Below are 12,366 nucleotides of genomic sequence, written 5' to 3'. Positions count from 1 at the left end.
AGGGCATTGCTGTAGTCCAGTCGGCTGGTGATAAGAACCTGTGTCTCGGTGTGTCTCATGAGTAGGGGTAACAACTTTAAAATCACTCCATTCATTCAGGAGCTCCCACAGACCATTGCCCACACCACATCTTCAAACTCGGAAGCCACAGGATCAGCCTTGAATTCACCACCCTATTCAACACCTCATTAACTAAGGCCACTATCCCCAAAGACTGAAAACAAGCTGTGGTCAAACCGCAACTCAAGAGGCCATTACCGACCCCAGCAAAGTAAAAAACGAATTCCTCATCTCCATGCTCCCCTTCGTGGCCAAGTTCCTGGAGAAGGCCATCACAAGAAAGTCACAAAATATCCGGATCAGAACCACCATCTTGACAACTCTTAGCCTGGATTCCACAGCAACCACAGCATCAAGATGGCCTTGATCGCTGCTGCTGATGACATACAAGCCCTCCTCGAACCTGGAGAGACAGCTGCACTGATCCACCTCAACCTCTCAACATCATTCAACACCACAATGTCCTGTGAGAAGTTGGCCTGGTATATGCTGTCCACTAGTTATAGTGGGCACCTTGCACCAGTCCAAACAACCCCTTATTGATGATAAGTTAAAGACAACCTTTATTGAAAGCTAACCTTGTGGTAGCTATGGAGAGTAGCCTTCAGGCTAAATCTTGAAGGAATGTAAAGCAGCTTGTTTTACCAGTCTATAATCTCTTGAGTGGCTAAATGAAAGGAGACCACACCAAGTATATATATAAAATATATGTATTTATTACTAAACACACCCCTCTAGTCTCTTTATGAGGCTAGAGGCAAAAGCACATAAGTTGGTGGTACTCAGAATAAGGGTGTAGTAGGGTTAACCCTGGGTTCTGAGATGGACTCTGGCCTAGTCAGAGTTCCAACTCAGGCTGTTCTGATCTGTGATGGAGGCATGGACATGTCCTCCTTTGTGAGTCCCAGTAACTTGGGCAAATACAGACAGCAGCCTCTGATTAATGGAAAAGAGGCTTTGGCATTCAGGGACACAGGAGCTAGTGTCACCATGGTGACAAAAGATCTTGTGGATCCTGGGCAGATTATACTTGGTGAAATGTACCAAGCGAACAATGCTAGCAATGTCAGAACAGACCATTCCTTGGCAGTTGTGAATTTCTCATGGGGAGGGGTAACTGGCCTCAAAAAGGTTGTGGCAAGTGCAGACCTCCCTGTTGAATGCTTGCTTGGCAATGATCTAGAAACTTCAGCTTGGGCTGAGGTGGAGCTCAGGACACATGCATAAATTCTAGGGATCCCTGCACATGTATTTGTTGTGACCAGGTCACAGGCCAAAATGTCTAAAACTGAACAGGCCCTGGATTCAGGAAGAATGGACCAGGTGCCTCCCAAGAGGAGGGGCAGTAGGATTAAGGCAGTGCCTTCCCCCGACTCAGAATACAGATCAGCCTACTGAGGGAGATGATCTTGGACCTGAAGAAGGAATTGTCCCAGAGGAGCTTGAACCTGACCAGGCTGAGTTCTTGGGGTCAGGGGGCTCTTCTAGGGCAGATCTGAGCCAGGAGCAGCAAAGCTGCCACTCTCTTGAACCCCTCAGAAGCAAGCTGCTGATGAGGCTGCTGGGAATGCTAGTGGCACCCATAAAACCTATTGGGATGATGGACTCCTATATCCAGAGAGTAGAGACCCCAAGCCTGGTGCCTCCAGGAGGTTAGTAATACCTTTGAAGTTTAGGGGCTTCCTATTGACACAAGCCCATGATATTCCCCTAGCATGACACCTGGGCCAAAACAAGACTTGTGACAGAATTGTTCCTCACTTTCATTGGCCCCACATGTCTGAAGACACTAAGGAGTTTTGTCGCTCCTGTGTAACCTGTCAAGCCAGTGGGAAGGCAGGTGTAACCACAAAGGCCCCCCCTGATACCACTACCTGTGGTGGGGGTTCCCTTTGAGAGGGTGGGGATTGATATAGTTGGTCCCATGGATCCTCAGACAGCATCTCGGCACAGATTTATCCTGGTGGTGGTGGACCATGCCACTAGGTATCCAGAAGCCATTCCCCTTAGGACCACTACAGCACCTGTGTGTGGTGGTAAGGGCCCTCTTGGGTATATTCTCAAGAGTGGGTTTTCCTAAGGAGGTAGTATCTGACAGGGGTGCAAACTTCATGTATAGTTACTTGACTGCAATGTGGATGGAGAATTATAAATTCACCACACCCTATCACCCACAATGCAATAGTTTGGTTGAAAGGTTCAACAAAACCTTAAAGGGCATGATCAAAGGTCTCCCCGAAAAGCTTAGGCACAGATGGGACATCCTTTTGCCATGCCTTTTATTTGCCTACAGGGAGGTGCCTCAAAATGGGGCTGGTTACAGCCCTTTTGAACTTGTGTTTGTCCATCCTGTTAGGGGTCCTTTTTGTCTGGTGAAGGAGGGATGGGAGTTATCTCTCAAACCCCCTAAACAGGACATAGTGGACTACGTACTTGGGCTCCGCTCCAGGATGACAGAGTACATGAAAAAGGCAACTAAAAACCTTGAGGCGGGCCAGGAATTGCAAAAGACCTGGCATGACCAAAAGGCTGTGCTGACTGTTTACCAGCCAGGGCAGAAAGTGAGGTTGTTGGAGCTTGTGGCCCCATCAGCCCTCCAAGATAAGTGGAGTGGCCCCTATACAATTGTTGAACAGAAAGGGGAGGTTACATACTTGGTAGACCTTGAAACCCCCAGGAGTCCCCATAGGGTACTCCATGTCAACAGACTAAAACCATATGTTGACAGGACAGACATGGGCTTGCTCATGGCTACTGATGAGGGACAGACAGGAGGAAGAGAGTTACCCACTTCCTGACCTGCTCTCTCTGAACCCTGATTATGGATCAGTAGATGGTGTAGCCTTGGTAGAAAGCCTCACTGTCCAGCAGCAAACTGACTGCAGAGAAGCTCTCAGCCAGTTCAGACATATGTTTTCTCTGACTCCAAGTCAGACTACCTGGTGCACTCATGAAGTGGACACTGGAGACAGCCTGCCTGTTAAAAATAAAATTTACAGGCAACCTGATCATGTCAGGGACTTTATCAGGACAGAAGTCCAAAAGATGTTGGATTTGGGAGTCATTGAACCCTCGGATAGCCCATGGGCTAGTCCAGTAGTCCTAGTACCTAAACATCACACCACAGATGGCAAGAGAGAGATGAGATTTTGTGTGGACTGCAGGGGTCTCAATGCAGTCACTAGGACTGATGCCCATCCCATCCCAAGGGCAGATGAGCTAATAGATACTTTGGCCTCAGCCAAGTTTCTAAGCACATTTGACCTGACAGCTGGCTACTGGCAGATCAGACTAGCTGATGATGCAAAGCCAAAGACAGCATTTTCTACCCCTAGTGGGCACTATCAATTTGTGGTAATGCCCTTTGGTTTGAAGAATGCACCTGCCACTTTGCAAAGGTTGGTGAATTAAGTCCTTACAGGCCTGGAAGACTATAGTGCAGCATGTCTAGATGATATTGCTGTCTTTAGCTCCACCTGGGAGGATCATCTGGCCCCCCTGAGGAATATTTTGGAGGCCCTGCAAAAAGCAGGCCTAACTATCAAGGCTACTAAGTGCCAGATAGGGCAGTGTCAGGTTGTGTACTTGGGCCACCTTGTAGGTGGAAGCCAGGTTCAACCATTGCAGAGCACAATCCAGACCATAATGGACTGGATTGCTCCAAATACCCAGACTCAGGTGAGAGCCTTCTTAGGCCTGACTGAGTACTATAGAAGATTTGTCAAATGGTATGGATCAATAGTGACACCCATGAATGACTTAACCTCTAAGAAAATGCCCAAAAAGGTTCAGTGGACAGCTAGCTGTCAAAAGGCTTGTGTCTAGTTAAGTTGTGGTTCTTATACCACTATTTTAGTATATGGTTTGGCTCGCCCCTAGGACCTGACGTGTATATGTGCTATTTTACTGTGATTATTGAAGTGTAACTTATGTGTTTTGACCTCTAGTCTCATAAAGAGACTAGGAGGGTGTGTTTAGTAATAAATACATATATTTTATATATATACCTGGTGTGGATATCTTTCATTTAGTGGCTCAAGAGATTATAGACTGGTAAAACAAGCTGCTTTACATTCCTTCAAGACTTAGCCCGAAGGCTGCTCTCCATAGCTACCACTAGGATAGCTTTCAATAAAGGTTGTCTTTAACCTATAACCAATAAGGGGTTGTTTGGACTGATACAAGGTGCCCACTATAACTAGTGGACAGCATATATCAGGCCAGCTTCTCACACAAGGCACTACACAACCAGAGACCCGCCTACATCCACCACCGCCTAACCTTTCACTGACTTTCCAGACAGCTCTGCACCACATTCCTCTTGCTCTCCCACATGCCCCGCATCCACCAAAGCAGAAGCAGAGGACACTCTGTCCCCTACCTCACAGCGAAGACATGGAATGACCTCTCCCTGCAGCTACAGACCTCTGCCTCTCTTTTGGAATTCCAAAGGGCATTCTAGACCCGGCCTCTTGGGCCCCGCAAGTGCCTGGATACCCTCTCAGGTGATTAGCTGCACTATATAAATCAATTGATAGATTGACTGATTTAGGTTCATTTCTTTTGCAATCTCTAATATTTCAACATTTCTGTAATGGCAAAGCAGTATGCATAATTAGACAACAAGTACTATCATACGTACATAGTCAAATATTGGCATACTCTTGCTTCCACAAAAATAATCTAGCAAACTCAAACATATGGAAAGGCAAAGGGAATGGAAATATGTCCTAAGTGGGTAGGGGTAGTTAGGACAGGGACAAGAGGTAAGGTGGATCCACTGAATGGAATGTGCATGAGGAACGTATTGTATGAGAATGTGCCTAACTATATTGTGTATAGTGGGGATATATCCATGCCGGTGATCAGAGGATCACAGCTTCTAGGGTCATGAAGTTACTGCAGATGCTTTCAAATACTGCCAGTTTATCATTGAGTTTGTTTGTGGGTCCTCTCTTGGCCCTCCACTCCTGTGCAGGTCGAGGAAGAGGATTACCATCACAACTATTTAAAACTCTGCACATGTTTGCAATCTAAATTAGATATGAATTAATTTGATGTAAACATAATCTGAGGTAAATGTAAATCTGAATTTAGAGATCAGAAGCATTTTTAGTTTGATGGCAAAATTAAGGATCTGAGACAAGCAGGGCACTCCCTTGGCAGTTGCTGTCATCCTGGGGCGCGTGTTATAGTATACATCTGGTTTGGAATACATGGAAGTCTTCTGTCATTGAACTGGTTGTTTTTTCTCCCTTTAGCTTACCCCAGAATGTCCTGGGTGCAAATAGGGATGGTGCACCCTATTGCAATTATTGCACTGTGCCAGAGCCACAACAAAATCATGCCAGCCTTAGGAGCAGCACAATAGTGAAAGATAGAGCAGCTGTTTGATGCAGCTTCTGCATTTTTTGATGTGCAGGTGCAATCCACATGTACTTTAATGGGGGACAGAGATGCCCTTGCATTGAGCTGTAATTAGGGACTGCCCCCTCCTGCAGGGGAATGTCTGCGAGTCCAATGAATCACCTATTCTACCTCCACAGGGGTGCCCTCAAGAGTGCACTGACTGAGCGCCACTTCTTTGTACTGCACTGATGGCCTTTCTGCCTCTATGCCCATGTTTGTAGTACAACCCAGACACAAAGGCAAAGTGTTTCCCTCATTTGCATGGAGCCATGCACCCATGCAAATGGGGGAACACGCCTTTGACATAGCAGAAAATGTGCGAGCAAGCCTGTTGCACCCCCAATGCACTCTGTAATATAACCCATGTGCCATTTAGGTAGAGTAGGATCTCACTCTGTCAGGTGCGATGCAATCAAGATCCAGACAACAGTCATGGCTGGTTCTCATTGGCAGCACCAAAGTGTTGGTTCTGGCCTATATGCCAAAGTAAATCTTTACTTGCATTGACTTTTGTCATAAGAGCGGGAAAAGGAAAAAAGTATTTTTTATATACTCCCTCACTCACTCCATCAGTGGCATGCTTCATCGTCGCTTTCACCTTATTTTCCAATTGTAAAAACAATCCAATGCGGTCTTAGATTATACATGGCTCTTACTGTGACAAGGATCCCAACTCACAATGAAAAGTTTTTGGCTCTGCCCCTTTGCTTTTTCAAAAGAGTGTAAGCAGATGTGGAATTTTGTAATGTCCGGGCCCCGAACGGAATTGGATGGTTCCATACTTCCAAGACGGGGTGCGTCCTTTTAATCGTCTTAATCCCTACAGGCTGTGCTGTTTTGAGGAGTCACAACAAAGCATGTCTTGTGGGGGGCTAAGAGGAATACGCGAGATGCTTGTACGGCAGCAGTCTCAGCCGGCGCATGAGAGTGCGCATGATGGTTCAGGAAACTTTGGAAATGTAGTTATCCATCTGTGATGAGGCAGTGTTGTAGACTGCTGATAATGGGGAGCTGTCAAAGTGTTGCAGAAACTGGTGTTCAGCGCAATGGAGTATTTGAGTAACAATTAAAATTAAGGCAAAGGTTCTGAGATGAGCGAGCCATTGTTGTTGGTGCAGGGTCAAACTACAATCACCCATCCTAGATTGTTAAATAATGTGTGTAATATTGGAGGATGAGTGCCTATCAGATACAGGGCACTTGCATCTGTTGTATATTAATTCAAGTGCAATGCCACCAAGAATGTACTAGTAGTGACTCTGTCACATGAAAAATGCTGTGGAAATTATTCGAAAATTTTGTGGAGAATGATTAAGGGGGAAGCTAACAAACCTCATTGGCACAGGCCGCATGCATTGCTACTTCAATCAATCCCCTGTGTTAACTGTGTGTCAGGATATTAGCCGGTGTTGAGCTTGTTCCATGGGATTTTGTCATTGAGCCCTTGCTTGTGTGTCTTACATTTGTACCCTATCTCTGCTCTTTGAACAACAGTTTGATAGTAATCCTAGGTGTAACGGTGAGCCTCTCGATGTTTGTCCAGTGTAAATCTGTTCACTGTGACCTTTCTCAAGGTATATGCTGTCAATTTGGTTGATGCCTTTCTGCATCAAATGGTGCTTCTGTGTTCACTAATGCGGATTTTTATCTTCCTTGTCATCATTCATATATAACGAAAACCACAAGGACAAGTGATGACATATATGACAGTATTGCTATTGTAATTAGTATGGACCCTTTGCTACCAACGAATGAGAAGACCAAGGTTGATTGTTTTGGCATGAGTTGTAATGGGGCGTACTGAGCAGTTACCACAGGGATTATGTTCTGTAACTGGGGGGATCCACAGTGTGGTTTGGTAGTCTGTACTGCCATGTGTTACAATGAACCAGTCTATCTCTTATGGGTCTATTGTTTCTGAATGAGAAGTTTGTCAAAATTTGGTTTCTTGGAGGTGAGGATTCGCCAGTGGTTATTCACACTTTTTTGATGCCATTAGACGAAGATAAATAAGGTTGTGCCCACCTTGTTCTTTAGGAGCCAGAGTGAACTTAATTATAAAATTTGCCACTACTAGAGTGGGTGAGAGTTATATAGGAAAAACGATTTTATCCTTTCCCCGCTCTTATTAGAGTGGTGCTTGGATTTGACACATGATCCCATTGTTTCATTGCATGTACAACAATAGTCTAGAGGAGATACCTTTTAGGTCAAAAGTCAGATTTACTATTCCCACACCAACCTGAGCAATAGCAGGGAAAGAATTAGCCTTTGTAGAGATCAGACTTGCTATTCTCACTTCAACATGAACAAACAATGGGGAACTCTTTGAAGGGGAAGTTTTGGACTCTGGATTGGTCGGACATACTATTTCTACTCCAGTATGAGCTATCATAGGGAAAGTGTTTGACTTTGGACGGGCCAGATTTATTATTCCCATTACAACCTCAGGAATAGCAGGGAAAGTGCTGGACTTTGGTTCAGATTTAGTATTCCCACTCCAACATATGCAATAGTTGGATAATTATTCAACTTTGGAGGAGTCAGATTTTGTATTCCAGTTCCAACCTGAGTAACAGTAGAGAATGTGTTGAACATTAGAGAGATGAGATATACAATTCCCACTCCAACCTGAGCAATCACAGGAAAAATGCTAAACTTTGGATTGGTCAGGTATACTATTCGTACTCCAACCTGAGGAACATTAGAGGAAGTGTTGAACTTTGGACGGGTCACTTTCACTGAGCAACAGTATAGAAGGTATTGGAGGGAAAGTATTGGATTTTGACTTGTTTAGATTTTCTATTTCTACTCCAACATGAACAATAGGGAAAGTGTTGGATTTTGAAGGGTTCAGATGTACTATTACCATTCAAAACTGAGCAACAGTATGGAAAGTATTGGACTTTGGGGGGATCTGATTTACAATTTCGACTCCAATCAGAGGAACATCAGGAAAAATGCTGAACTTTGGAATGGTCAGCTTTACCATTCCCACTCTTAAATTAAAAAAATAAATATAGCCCAAAAAAATTACATTGATAAAAAAATTAAATATATTTCAACAAATGTATTAAAATGTATATAATATTTTCACATCAAACCATTATAAAATATCTATATTTAAAACACTTCTTACTCTACTCCTCTAAAAACAAAACGGCACCCACAAAAAGAAATACAAATATTACTTATGAACAATAATGCTACGCAAAAATTTAAATTAATGGTATAAATAATATTGTATAAAATACTGCAATTAAATAAGTTAATGAGTATAATAATTATCTAAAATAATGAGCAATGTAGAATTCAATAATTAAATTAACCAATTAACAGGTCATACAAATAATTATCAGTGTTTCAATTATCTATGTTATACATTAGAAATACAATCATTCAAATACTTAATATTCAACTAATACATATTAATAAAATAGAATATATGAAATAAATAAACTATTCATAAGCAATTATATAAATTATATTATAATATACCTTCCCACCAATCTCCCCTACAAACCTAATACCCTGTCAATAAATAGATAAAGTTCAAATAAAATGAAATAAATATTTAAACAATATCACCAAAGTGAAAATGCACATAACCTCTGCTATACAATAATTACACTTGATTGTCATTAAAATAACAATACCTTAAACACAAAAAGTAAGAAGACAACAAAACAAAATAATGAAAAAAATATTACATACAATGATTAATAACAGAATATTAAACACCTAAAATACCAACATTCTTACCTACAATGTTCTCTTCCATGATATTCTTAGCATCATGTTTGATGTGGTATTTATGTCTAACAATCTTTTTGCAAAAACAATAAAGTCACACACCAAATAAATACCGATTTGTATAGCATGGTATTTCCTCTGGAGAGCATTACACTTGCAAATGAATCCTCTTGATTTTATTGCACAGCATCTTGTCCAGTCTGCAGCATGGAAAGTACAGACTGCCTCTTCTTAAGCTCCACCAGCAGTGCCACCTTTGGCACCAATGTACTGATGTTTGGGGCTGTGAGAAAATGAGTTATTATTTGGTGAGTCCTTCTCAAGTAAAAAGTCCACAATCTTGTCAGTTCCATCACCAAATCAATAAAATAATCTTAAATTCAACCCCTTATAGCTATGTCACAGAGAAGGCAGACTTTATTTAAGGAAAATGTGCATTTAGTAAGAATTAAAAAGACATAGCACAATAGAAAATCTAATAAGGGGAGGCAAAGATAAGAAATATCCTAATACTTAAGGGAAAAAAGGTATCAAGAAAGTAAATGCTATCAAAAGTCACTGTCACATCATAGGTGCAATTTCAGGATGACCATAAAGGAGCAAAGGATGAATAGGCTAAGCTGTGACACTCTTTTATTTCTTCTGACTTTATCTTCTTTGTGAAGTAAGGGTTCTACTGCGGGGAAAGGTTGTACCCAACATGGAGCATTCAAAGTTAGATACCTGTTGGTTGAGGTCCCACCAAAATCACCGATTTTGACAGAAACAGCGGGGAGCTGGAAAATTTCACAATTCTTGCCCAATGAAGTCCTTGCATCAGCGGTATAGGTTTCTACCCTAGGCAGGGTCTACATTTCTACTTTACGGCCTACGGGCAGATTTACTGACACTTTGCAATGGGCTTATGTCACAAAAGTGACACAGACTGATGCAAAGTATCGAATTGTGATTTACTTTAGAAAGTAGCCATAAAGTAAAGAGAAGTAGATTTATGCTCTGCTTTGTGTTATTTTGCATCAAGGAGTCATACAAAGGGTTTTACATGGACATTCCCTTGCAACCAATTCTATTTTTGACACACATCCCTATCTACTATCATTTTAGACAGGGTTTTGTCAAACAAGAATCCCTCTTTGCTAGAATTAACTTAGAAAAAGGGTTTTACTCCTCTGAAATTTTTAAACTGTGCATGTATTCTACACTGTACAGCATACATGCAAAGTGGGAAACAGGTTAAACTATATCTAAGCATAATAGTCTCCGTCCATTACAAAACACATGCTTGAGATCAGACATGCACCCTTGCATAGTCGAGTAATGGTATGTGGTTTGGCATATGGAAGCCTAATGATCACCAGTGCAAGGAGAGAGGAAAACAGTATCATATCTTAGTTTATGTTGCACTGATCTGTTCTCTCCCTTTCATGCAAAGCAGAACAGAAATGTTGGTTCCAGTGTTGAGTGAAAAGTTAGTAAATATGCACTTTAGTCTGTTTTTTGGAGTTCATCCAATTTGTAGCCAGGTAGGTTGCACCAGAGGTAGATACCTCTGTAGGGGGCTCCTGATGAAGCTTCAGAGCTCTATAAAATCAGACATTTTCAACATTTCTGTAGTAGTTCCTCTTGGTCACATCTAGGGCCCCAAGGTCAGAGAGACCTTATGGGCCAAGTCTCACTCCAGAAGAGGCTCCCAGCATGGTCCATCAGGGGTTGAGTTGCAATTGGTCAGCTGGCAGCTGCAGAAATATAGCTATGCAATCTCTCTAAAAGTGGCTACTGTCTCAGAATAGGGTTGAAGGCTAGGCTGATGAATGATGCAAACATCCATATCAGAGAATATAATTTCACCAAAAATTGTTCTGTGAAATTGTGCATGTTAACCTCCACGATTCCTTAAAAATTATTTCCAGAAAACAAGGAAAACAAATCAATAGTACAAGAAATATTTGCACAGCATAATACATTTCATATAATGAATGCAACTGACAATTATTTTGTAATAAAGAAAATAAGTATTTCTTAAATAAACTCATTCTATCTGTTACTTACTGCTGTTTAAAAATTATATGCATGATATAGCAGGCATCATATACTTTGTACTTGCTGGTGAAGCAACTAATTTTTGCCATTGATCCTGGTGAAAAGAAAGTACAGAGAATTTTCACAATGGTATGTGCAAAATGAAGCAAGCTAGCTCTAGGTTTTGTTTTATTTTATCAAAGTGGATATTTACAATGAGGAAGACTCTGGGCCACTATGTACTATGTTGGCTTCCCTAATAAGTAGCTTGCAATACCCCACCATGCCCGAATCAGGTGGCCACCTCTTTTTGGACTGAAACAAGTCCGACTTTGCCACTACTAAAATTCACTCATTGGCTCCTAGTTAAGGTAGGATTGTGCTTCATAATTCTCTACTTTAATACACAAAAACCACCCCAGATAAAACTCTATACTCTCTCAACCAATTCTGAACCCACAGATTATTCAAATGGCATATTGCAGGAAAGGTGTTGGAAGATTTCTCAGTGTTTAGGATTTCTCCCTGTGAACTCTCTACCACCACACCTCAGACTCATCACAGATAGGAAACAACCATGTATTTTGACCTTTGATAATTGTTCAGCAGACATTGACTCTTCCGACAAACACATCCTAAAAATCCTCCTCTAACATGCATTGGATATGATGGTTAACGGCTCAGCTCTGACTACTCAGACATGCAGCAATTTGGCTGAAAGAACATCCATCGAACCCAGCTCTATACATTGTGTCTCTGATAAATTGGGCTTTACCCTTGCTCTGAATCACCACAGTTTCTGTGCTATAGAATGTGTTAACATTGATGTGGTTTTGCAGTTTAATGATAGTATATTTTTTGATAATATTCTTTATGAAGTTGTGTGAGGGTTAACCTTTTTAGCACAATTTTTAGTGTCAAAATTTGCTTGTTTCAATTTTGGAACAATCTGGTATTTTCAATCTTGAATCAGTCATTGGTCACTAGGAGAGATTATTTTACTTCCACTTAAGAGTGCACAAATGTGGACTTACTTTGATAATCTCAGATTCTCAGTCTGGATTCTTAGTTATGTTTATGACTAAGGGCCATGTTCAATTTGTCATGGGACAGCCAACAGGATAC

Source organism: Triturus cristatus, chromosome 2_2, assembly GCF_964204655.1.
Source record: "Triturus cristatus chromosome 2_2, aTriCri1.1, whole genome shotgun sequence".
Taxonomy (NCBI): Eukaryota; Metazoa; Chordata; class Amphibia; order Caudata; family Salamandridae; genus Triturus; species Triturus cristatus.
Note: the sequence above shows the minus strand (reverse complement) of the source record.